The sequence below is a fragment of the Canis lupus genome, chromosome 13 (assembly GCF_048164855.1).
Source record: "Canis lupus baileyi chromosome 13, mCanLup2.hap1, whole genome shotgun sequence".
Lineage (NCBI taxonomy): Eukaryota > Metazoa > Chordata > Mammalia > Carnivora > Canidae > Canis > Canis lupus.
Window position 1 is genome coordinate 62878909 of NC_132850.1, and position 12029 is coordinate 62890937.

Here is a 12029-nt window from a genome sequence, read left to right on the forward strand (position 1 = left end):
TTCAGTTGATCCTGTAAGTAGAGGGAATTTCTCACAACTAGAAACATAAAATACCTGCCATCTAATTTTTTTTCGGAGGTATAAGCTCACATTTCCTGCTGCCTAGTTATTAAAGGTTTGATTCCAAGAAATAATATTGATGAAGCCTTGCTCAAAGGGTGCATACATAGATCTACAATTTCTCTAGATTAGCTCTTTTCAGGGGATGGTCTGAAGCTCTTTGAGTTTCCCAAGACACTTTCTGGAGGCCTGCGAAGTCAAACTGTTTCTATGACACTATGGTATTATTTGTCATTTTCCTCTCATTCCTTCATGAGTGTACCGTGAAGTTTTCCAGAGGCTACATGGCATGTGAAGATATCATCACTCTGATGTATTTTTGCATTTTAAAATTTTCTCAGTTTAATTTTCAATGTGTTTAATATTGGTATATTTATGACCATGGTATGCAAAAGCCCTTCGGGGCTACAGCAATTTTCAAAAACGTGAAGGGATTCTGAGACCCACGTATTTGAAATCTGCTGCTCGAGGTAAATACACTTCTATGTGTTAACACCAGCCAATAAAGAGCTGTGTACCTGCACCATACTGTTTCTGAGACACCAAAAAGTTGCTTCTATTAAACTGATTTGACTTTATGATCCTGTGTTGGCCTGTGCTAAGATTCAATACAATACATAGCCCTGGGAAATTTATCATCTTATGAATTCAAGGAGATGGTTGGGAGGATATTGGTGATTTTTATTTACATAGTGCACATGTTTTTTTAAGACCCCACTAGACAAATTTCTCTATTTTAGTATCATCAAGAGTTTGGTCTCACCTCTGTCACTGTTTTGTTTTTGTGGATGGACATCAGGAATCCTGCAATTTCTCTCATTTTCTTGCCTTAACTTTGATGTCTTGAAATCTAACCATCTTTCTGCCAAATGTGCACCCCTTTCTTGCTACCATTTTTGCATCTGTTTTGGCATGCATTTTCACTTGCCAATCTGCTGGCTTTTTCTGACTTTGGGACTCACGGTTTGTCTGAATTTCTACATTTTTATTGCCCACACATATACACAGAAATCCTTTCAATCCTATGTACATGCATATGCACACAGATGGATCAATCTAAACATAGTGTTTTTCACTTGGTTTTTGGTGAGAGAAGTGTGGTTGGTGTCCTTGATTTGCTGATGAAGAAAACAATATACTGACTTATTTAACCAAGGTCACCTGGCTGGTAAAAATAGCTAGGGTTAGATTAGATTCTAGATTTTATGACTTCAATTCTACATTTTTGAAATGACCATACTAACTTTTTCTGCCACTGCTTTCCAAGGAACCATTCAATGAAGCCCCTTAACTTTTTAAGATGTAGCAAAAGCTTCTCTCTTGTAAAGTGGACCCTACTGGCTTAACAGAGTTAATCTGGCTTCCTAAATTGCCAAAATTTTGAGGAATGAAAAATTCCAACATTTTATAGAATGAATCTATTCAGCATTAGAGAAATCCTAAATTTTAAGTTTATTTTATAATTATACAAATGATGGGATAAAAATTATTGAAAATATTCCTTGAAGACTATAAATCTCCAGTAGTGTAGTTACTGTTACTGAAAGTAAATTGCTTTCATGATACCAGCATGTCCCCTATCAATTTATCACTTACTATCTGGCAGATCGAAACACAGGGCCTAAAACATGTTTTCAAGACTAAAAAATGTAAGGTGGACTATTCATAGATTCTTTTATTTAGAATAAATAATTAGGTAAGGTAGATAAATCATTTTTTTCCAATTATTTTTTTCTTTGGCATGAGATAGCAGACCTGCTGCAAGTTTTTTTTTTCTTATTCTATAACTTATTGAATATGTAAACAATTTGTTGTAAATAATATTAAAACTCTTCTCTATTGGTAGCAAAAAGTGGAAAAAAAAGAGAAGGGTGAGGTACTCTAAACTGAATTAGCAAAGAGAAGGAAAGTGAGCTAACTGCAGAAACCATGTGGTAGCTTTCCTACTACCATGTTGGGAAATGGTCTGATAGCTTTCCTGGAATAGTAATATATCATTATTCCCCCCAGAACTCCTGGGCCACATTCATTCAACAAACTGTGATTCATTTATTTATGTTGGTGGAGTTTGGACCATCTCAAACCTTCATAAAGAATTCATAATTCTTATCACAGAGCGCCCAGATGGTCCAGTTTGAATTCAATATATCACAGGTGGGTGGGAAGGCATACAAACCAGATGCCTCCCATTGAATGTGGATACCCATTAATAAATCTGTATCTGAGGAGTCAGCAAAATATATCAAAGTCTGACTCTGTTGGGTTAAATTGGAGAAATCTTTCCCTAAAGTTTGGAAACCAATCACTAGATGGTCAGTTGGGGCTGCCCAGCATGTAACATTTTCCGTATTTGCATTGCTTTGGCTTTGTCACTTTCAATATTGGCATGGGAACCTGTTCTTTGTGGTTTACGGTTTTTTTTAGTTGCTTATTTCTCAACTTAAGTAATAATCCTCTTTTGCTGACAGCTCTTTAGTTACTGGAGAAATGATTGTGTTGTCATGAACACAGCGTTAGGATTTCAGGTTGAGGTGGGGGAGGATCAGAAGGGTGTTCAAAAAAAAGCTCATGTTTCCACCCAAACACACCCACCTAAGTACTTTCAGAAGGCTCAGGAAACAGAAGCAGAATTCTTTTCCCTGTTCCACTTTTCAAAGTTCCTTATGTGGAATCAGATGCTTTTAATACATGTTTCAAAAGAATATTCCATTTAACCTCTAAAAATAAACAAACCACAATTCTGCTCCCCATTTTTTTCCTCAACCTAATCATTTGTTCCAATTTTCCTACCTTTGAAATCAGATGATTCAGCTCTCCTTTCTGCCTTCAGAGTTTGGTTTGATTCAAGTTTCAGAAGCTAATGCTTGATTCTTCAATCTGCCTATTTTTCTGTCTTAATAGTCTTCATATGTTTTCTATCGTTTAATTTCTCTTCTGATTTGGATCTCTTCTCTTTAAATTTCCACTAGGCCTATTCTCTATTTTGTCTGTTTTCCTGTTTGTGTCAGTTGCACTCTCCATTCTTGTTCTGAGAAAATGAACCTCCCCTCCCAGGAGTTCACCCTCCCGTTCTGCTTCACTGTCTGTGTTCCATTTTATTCTTCTAAGTCACTAAAGACATCTCATTTAGAGCATGGCTCAGATCTCATCTTTTAAAAGCAGTTCTCCCCCTAAGCTGGCTTCTAACTGACTCAATTCGAATGATCTCTCCTGTTCTTCCCATTCTAACCTACTTGCTTGGGTTGCTCACTTCTGCCTCTGATTTTTAGGGTTTCCTGATGCAGTACTGACCAAAGAGAATGGGCCCTGGGTCAACACCTGCGTGGGTTTGATGCTCAGTTCTGCCTCAGTTGTATGACCCTGAACAAATTACTTGGCTTCTGAATTTCCTTCCCTGCCAGATGTGGATGATAACGACTATCACAAAATTTTTGGAATGATTAAATGAGAGCGTGCAGTATAGAATTAGATTCATAGTAAGTGTCCAATATTATAGTGTTTTCTTTCGGTTTTCAGAAAAATCTGGCATTGTTTTGCTAATAAAAAGATTACTAGGAAATCAGAGGGATGTGTATAAGTTGCCAGTTTCCAAGAGAAAATGCATTAGGAGTAACATGCTTTCTTCCTTTGTTTTACTTTTTCCCCTTGCCATGCACATATTCATTCATTTTTAAAATTAAACTATGAAATATTTTTATATAAAAGTATAACAATTTATGAAGCAAATATATGCAAATGGTCATCCGTACTTAGTTTGAACAAATGTTAGCATTTTGTTATAATTATATCAGATTTTTTTTTTAAGAAGTTAAGTATCTTAGATTTGGTTAAAGCCCTCCCTGTGTCCCTTCTGTTATGTCCTTCAGCCCTTTCCAATCCTAGGAATAAGCCATGCTGAATTTTCTTGATTATTTTAACCTAAGTTTTCATAATTCTACTATATATATATAATATAGAATATTGTATATATTTTAAATGGCATATACATATACTGTATATATTCCGAAACTTGCCATTTTGTTCAATATTTTTTGTTGAATTTATCACATATGCCATATATTGTAGCTCTGTTCTTTTTATTTCTATTGCTATTTATACTATGCCATCATATAAATGTGTAATATAGTAATAGTGCAATTGCAAAACTAAGTGGAGTGGGTGATTCTCATCTTACCTGAGGATAAAATCTGATTCACTCCAATTGCTTGAATTGCGTGCTCTAGAGATACCTTGGGACCTCAAGGGAATTTAGGTCTCATCTCTAGGGAGGCACATTGCTTCAGCTAGGAACAACCTTGGCAGTCACATAAATCTTGTTATCTGACCTTTGGTCTATCAGTAAATCTGAAGTTCAAGGATGATACTTAGATTTCTTTAGGAACTTTCTCCTTAAGGGGGAGTAAAATAAGATGATACATGCAAAATAGTCTCTATCTATCTGTTTAGAAAATCACAAAATTCTCACAAATTAAAGAATTTTAAGATGAATCTTCCACAGGTCCCCATCTAACGGAAATGTATAAATGTAATTATCTACATCAATTTTTTTTCACTATTTGCAGTAGATTAAGAGTAAAACACATGGGGTCACTGGGTGGATCCATTGGTCACTGTCTGCATGTGGCCCAGGTCATGATCTGAGAGTCCATGATCAGCCCCTAGTGGGGCTCCACGTGGAGTCCCCCGCCCCCACCCCCAGTAGGGCTTATTGCTTGGTGGGGAGTCTGCTTCTCCCTTTCCCTCTGCTCCTCCCCATATTCGTACTCTCTGTCTCTTTCTTTATAATAAACAAAATCTTTTTTAAAAAAAGAGTAAGACATGTTACCAGGTTATGTTGCTTAACAGGTTACACAGCCCTTTTCATATCTTTATTGGGCAAGTAGTAGTTGAAATTAAATGTGCTTTGAGACTGACTTGGATCCACATAGTAACTCTAGAGGTAGGATTTATTATCTTCATTTCAGAGTATTATATTCAATATAGGCAGTTAGTTATAAATGCAAAAAGCCTGAGATTAGTCTTTTAATTAGATCTCAACCATGTTAGTAGAGCAGTTGAATAACTGGGAAAAATGGTGCAAATGCTTTCAGCAGAAGGGTCTGTCCTGTTTGGAAGTTAGAACTGGATTTAGAGAGAATCTGAGGTTATGATTGGTTGTTATTATGTTAAAAGACATACTTAGCATTTTGCCCTAAGAGTTTTTTCTCTACAGATTTGGACCAAACATAAGTAACTCTCTTATGGAATTAATGGGGAATGCTTTGAAGATTTTCATCTCTTGAGTATAAAATGTTATTTAATAAGGATTTGTTCTTTTTAATTTAGATATAACTGACATATAACATTATATTAGTTTCAGGTATACAAATAATGATCATCACAAGTCTAGTTAACATCTGTCACCACACATAGTTACACTTTTTTTTTCTTATGAAGAAAATTTTTAAGATCTACTCCCTTAGCAACTTTCAAATATACAACGTGGTATTATTAACTGTAGTTCCTATGCTGTACATTATGTCCCCATGACTTGTTTATTTTATAGTTGGGAGTTTGTAGTTTTTAACTCTTAAAATGTTATTCAATAAGGATTTGTTTTTTTTTATTTTTTTATTTTTTTTTAGGATTTGGTTTTGATTGAAATTCTTCAGATAAGTATGGAGTATTACTCTAGGTCCCTCTCCCTCTCCCTCTCCCCCTCCTCCTCCTCCTCCTCCTCCTCCTCCTCCTCCTCCTCCTCCTCCTCCTTCTTCTTCTTCTTCTTCTTCTTCTTCTTCTTCTTCTTCTTCTTCTTCTTCAAGATTTTACTTATTTATTCATGAGAGACACAGAGAGAGAGGCAGAGACACAGGCAGAGGGAGAAGCAGGCTCCACTCAGGGAGCCCAACGTGGGACTTAATCCCGGGACCCCAGGATCACGCCCTGGGCTGAAGGCAGATACTTAACTGCTGAGCTATTCAGGCAGCCCTAGTCAATTTGTTTTAAGAGTAGTTTAATTATGAAGAATCTTCCAGAAGATCTTTCATTTTTCCTGTTACAAGTGGGGATCAGAGAAAACCCTGCTAATCAAAGTTATGTCAACAATTATAGTAACACCATTAAATGACTGCTATTTAGTTACTAATTTAACCCAATTATTGACTTTATAAATGTATGGGTGATAGCTGTGGAGTATGGATGGCTATAGAAAGTGTTTAAGTTTTGGTTTTGGCAAGAGAAAACATATGCAGCTATACAAAGTAATATTTTTAGGAATCTTACCGGGAAAGGAACTGTATTTTATGGAAGTGCTACCCTTGGCAAATTATCTCATCATGAGGTACTGTGCTTTATAAGTAAAATGCCCTGGATATTTATTTGTTGAAAGAGAGAAGGAAGAAAGGAAAGAAGGAAGAAAAGGAAGGAAACTTCTTGAGTTCCAAATTGGATAATAATATAAAATACAACAATTGAGAAACATATGCTTAATGCTCCCTATATGTGAGATTCTGTGCTAAGTGTCTAAGTGTTCTATATATATGGGACTGCGATTTTCGTCTATGATCCTAAAATTCAAAAAGTTTTGTTTTAAGCTCAATTAGCAGCAAGATCTGACATGGTCTGAACTAATTTGGTGGCAAGAACTGTCCTGAGTGGGCATTTTTTAATTTATAATCTTTATCCTATCCAGGTATATATTACAGACTCTGCAGAAATACTGTGATTGATTATAGTGTCACCTAACACATGGCATATACACAATGTTATCTCTCTAAAAGTTATAACTCTAAATTCTGAGACATACCCGTCTATGAGAATTTGTAGTCATATAGTAATTCATTTAATCATTACAATGACCCTTTGAAGTTGGCACTATTTCTACCTCCATTTTATAAAGGAAGACTTTAAAACAAAGAGGTCAGTAAAGGACTATTTACCAATAGCAGCTGTTCTAAAGTCTGCGGTTTTCTGGTTATAAATTCTTTGAAAACAATTTTTTTTTTAAAGCATTATCAGTCTTCATGACACTTTTTTTTTTAGAGTTACCAGAGGAAAAGGGGGATTACAGTGAATACTTACATGTTAAAACTTCTGGGATTTATAATATTACTGCTACTATTTCTAGGAAGTTCCAAGTAGGTTAGAAAAAAAGTTTAGAAATCTGTTTCTTTTGGGTGGTTCTACTACTAAACTATAATGGCTCTCTGCCATGTGGAGTTTCGTAATATAATAATAGAGAAATAGCAAGGGAAGAGATAGACAGACCCAGTGTGGGGATCATTTCACCGACATCTGGCTTTAGTTTTGCTTGTTGCATCTTCCAGACCCCACCCTCAGTCACTTTATGTGATATGCATTACCCGTACTTTACTACACCGTGAAGAGGTTAAGAAGAATTGCTTTTGACAACTAATTAGTGTTTACTAAATGCACAGTGTAGTATCAGCATTTACTCAATGCATGAATACGGTACTAGTCTCACTTAAGGCTATGCATCCAGTAATTATTGTGGGCTCTTAAATATGAGTATTTACTGAGATTTAAGTTTAAATTGCAAGGTAGTCATGTTTTTATATCCATTTCAAACATCTTTCTACATGTGATGAATGCCGTATTTGATCGCTCTACCAGTTGCCTTCAGTTTGAAAATTTGTGTTTAAATAAACAGAACCCAGTAATTAATCCCCCATACACTCTCATGATTTGTTGGTCTTGTGCACTGACATGTTTCATAGACGCTGGCAAGCGCACTCGGAATTGTACTGGAGAGAAACTATCGATACCAAGTGATGTCCTCCTGTGGCCCTCGTTAGAGGTGTTGCCTTTGGCACTTTGGCTAATTGTGAAGGCAACAGGATCCTGTCTCTGCCTTCGGAGGATATCCGTGCTGCAAAAGTTAATGCAAAACATCTCACCGATTGTTGGAGCCGAGGTAGTCTCAAATCACATTACTGCAGGGGAAGAAGCCAATTGTCCATTTGAAGGGTGATAGTGTTTATAATGCACATGGTTGCTGTTGTGATAAGCCTCCCAGGAATGTGTGGAGGAAGGAGGATGTAGTTTAATTCAGATTGCTTCGGAATGTTGCAATTTGCCCCTGGTTATCATTGTTATTTAACATGTTTTGATTGAATCACTTTAGATCCATCTGAAAACTCCCCGTGTTTGGAGAAAATCTTTTGGCCTGCTGCGATTATTTGGCCCACACTTTGCATGTAGACTCCTCCCTTCTCCCTGCGTGCCTACACTCATCCTATCACCTTAACGTTGTCCTAAGTTCACGTTCACATACCTGTAAGGAATATAAGTATCCTTGTTCTCTCTTAATTCTCTCGTGGGCATGCACGCGTGTGGGTGTGCTCAAGCACATACTCACACACGAACACACACTCTTAGGCATCTTCTTCGTAGGCACGCAGGATTCTTCTCTAGTCAAATTAGATTATTTGAAAAAAAATTAGAGTGCTTGACAATTCTTATATTTTGTGAAGAATCATTATCTTTTAAAAATATTTTATTTTCAAGAGTCTCACTTGATGAAGAACATAAGTTAGCCAGAGGAAACCATGATCTCTTCGTGTTAGTTAGGGTTGTTGAAATCTTAGAATAAAAAAAAAAAAAAAAAAAGAAATCTTAGAATATGCATTAAAACATATGAGGAGGGATCCCTGGGTGGCGCAGCGGTTTGGAGCCTGCCTTTGACCCAGGGCGCGATCCTGAAGACCCGGGATCGAATCCCACATCAGGCTCCCGGTGCATGGAGCCTGCTTCTCCCTCTGCCTGTGTCTCTGCCTCTCTCTCTCTCTGTGACTATCATAAATAAATAAAAATTTAAAAAAAATATATTAAAAAAAAATAAAACATATGAGGAAACCACGTGTGAATGACAAGCTACTTGTGTGGTGAGGGATTATTAATTTAGAAATATCTTGATCAGCGAAGGAGACCGTTGAGATTTTTCAGTGAAGGGATATATTCAGAGTGAAGAAAATAAATCTACATCTGTTTCATCAGCTTTGCTCCTGGGGAAAAATAACTACTGTGACCTTCACAGGACAGATGCAGCTTTTTCCTCGATAAATTATGATGGTCAGTTGAGATTCTCCTGTTGAAGAAGAAAGATGGTTAGAGGGATAGTGTCTGAGAGAACCACGGGCTTTCTTGGAAACCTCAAAGTAAAGTCAATTTCAAGTTTATTTACTTTTTAAACTTGAAGGAATGGTCAATTTAAGATTGAGCAGAGAATGAGAGTGTTAAGTTGCTAGCTTTCAGTGTCGTGTGACTAAATTGGGATGAGAGATTAGGTACAAAATCATTCCCTGGTTTCTGAACTATGTGCTCAGGGCTCCCAGGGTTGCATCAAACTCAGGGGAAGGCCACTGAGATATTTTAGAATTTCAAGGTAAAGATAGTTGATCACCACATGAATCTTGAGGTACTTCACAGTGTCAACACTGGATCATTTTACTTCCATTTGCTGATGTCATAACATCATGAAGCTGGGCTTTTAGTGATTCCTGACAAGATAAAACATGGAATTGTTAGTCATTTCTTTCGGCTTAGGGGTGCCATGGAAAAGTTACTGAAACACTAAGGATGCCTTGAATAGAGAAAGCTTGGGAACCTTTGCTCTCAACTCTCTGTATATGTATATACATAATAAATATATAATAACATATATATGATATATAACATATATCATACAAACATATTACATTAATGGCAGTTAATATTTACACATTTATTCTAGTACATAGTTTTCTAGGACATTACTGTTAACTTGGAGTATTAGACTACATTTTCTTTGAATCCATAAATCATGTTTATAGAAAGCCCTTCTATTTAGATTTTAAGAACTTAGACTAAGCATTACCATTCACTTGGCGGCACATTAACCAAAGCACGTGTCCAGTGCTTTAGATGAAAGTTGTAGAGCAACTTTCCCTACTGTCCTGGCTCAGAGGTAATCCTATACCTGTATTCCTTTGATTTTCTCATTCAGTTCTTGAGATCCAAAGAAGCTGAAACTTGTCCAACTGAGTAGAATTCTCTCTATTTTCAGGGAATCATATTTAGGGGCTGCTCTACCTCTAGATCTTTTATTTTTATTCTCTCTATGAGGTAGATAAATGTTGTTAGTGAGTGAAGTATGAATCAAAGATAAACAGAGAGCCTGAAAGTGAGAGTTAGGAAGATGATAAAATTGTGTTTACTCAGGGTTTCAGTTTTTTAAAATTCTTTAAACAAAATTTATTATTGAAGTATTGTTAATACAATGTTACATTAGTTTCCGGTGTATGACATAGTGATTCAATAATTCTATACATTACTTAATGCTCATGACTTATTTCCTTTAGTATAATACCCTTAAGGTTCATCCATGTTGTCATATACGACAAGATCTCATTCTTTTATACACATACATACATATATGTATATGGAATATGTATAATGGAACACGTATATTAGGTATGACATACACATTATAAACATAATATATATAAACCACATCTTCTTTATCCATGATGCACATATATCCATTATATGTATGTATAATATACCACATCTTTGTCCATTCATTTGTTAATTCACACCTGGGTTGCCTCCATTATCTTAGTTATTATAAATAATGCTGCAATAAATATAAGGGTATATATATATATATATCTTTTTAAATAAGTGTTTTCATTTTCTTTGGGTAAATATACAGTAATGGAATTGCTGGATCATATGGTATTTCTATTTTTATTTTTTTGAGGAACCTCTATACTGTTTTACACAATCAGGGTATCAGCGTTGTAATTCTTTCCCAAAACTCTTGAGTTCCAGAGCTGGTCAGTGAGTGAATATTTTTATATATTGTAATATAAATAGAAGTATTTTGTTTACCTCAAATTCCATCACATATATCAATTCCTTCTTCTAAAAGGGAGAATTTGTATCCTAAATTCTAATTCTTGTTGCATGGCGGTCTTTGGACAATAGTCACCTTTTGCAGATCTGTCACAATGATAATAGTAATTTCAATCTCTGGATTGGAAGCATGTTTGAAACTCAATATACATCTACCAGTTTCACATCACTGTCAGTGGGAATCATCTCTTAGTACTTGCTCAGCTCTCCCTCTGTCTGCATGGCCCATTACCCTCTTCTCAGCACCCCCTTTGCTTACTCAATTATGGCTGTCACATGTGATCTGAGCACTGCGGAAAGGCTGCAGCCTTTGCTCCATGTTGCCTATAAGAATCAGCGTCTGAAAAGCTAAAGATGGAATATTCCTCACAAGCCAGCAATAAGCACTAGGGTGACTGTGTCCTTGTATTGACACTGCTAGCATCTGTCTTCTATTGTTATTTCTCAGTGCTCTTGGCTTCTTTATTAGGACACTGGATGTGCCTAGATCTTCATTTCATCTCAAATAATGATCTCTTAAAGTTTCCTATACACAAGATTCACTTTACACTTCAAGCATCTGTCCCTTTGATCTTAAGACATCCACAGTTGACCCTTGAACAATATAGGAATTAGGGACACTGACTCCTTCTCCATGCAATTGAAAGCCCACATATAACTTGACTTCCCCAAAACTTAATTACTAATAGCCTATTACTGACTGGAGGCCTTACTGATAACATAAATGTTTGATTGACACATATTTTATATATTTTTTTCTGTTCTATACTATATTCATACAATGATGTAAGGTACAGAAAAGAAGACGTTATTAAGAAAGCAGAAGCAAAAACTACATTTTAAGTGCCATACTGTAAAAAATCTGTGTATAAGTATACCCATGCAATTCCAACCTTTGTTGTTCAAGGGTCAACAGTATACTATCTTGTGGCAAATAGGGCTGGATCCAACTTACCCAAAAAAATTTAGAGCAGTGATTTTCCAACCTTTCTGAGTAGAGTCTTTCTTTCTTTTTATTTATTTATTTATTTATTTATTTATTTATTTATTTATTTATGAAGAGAGTGAGGGGTGGG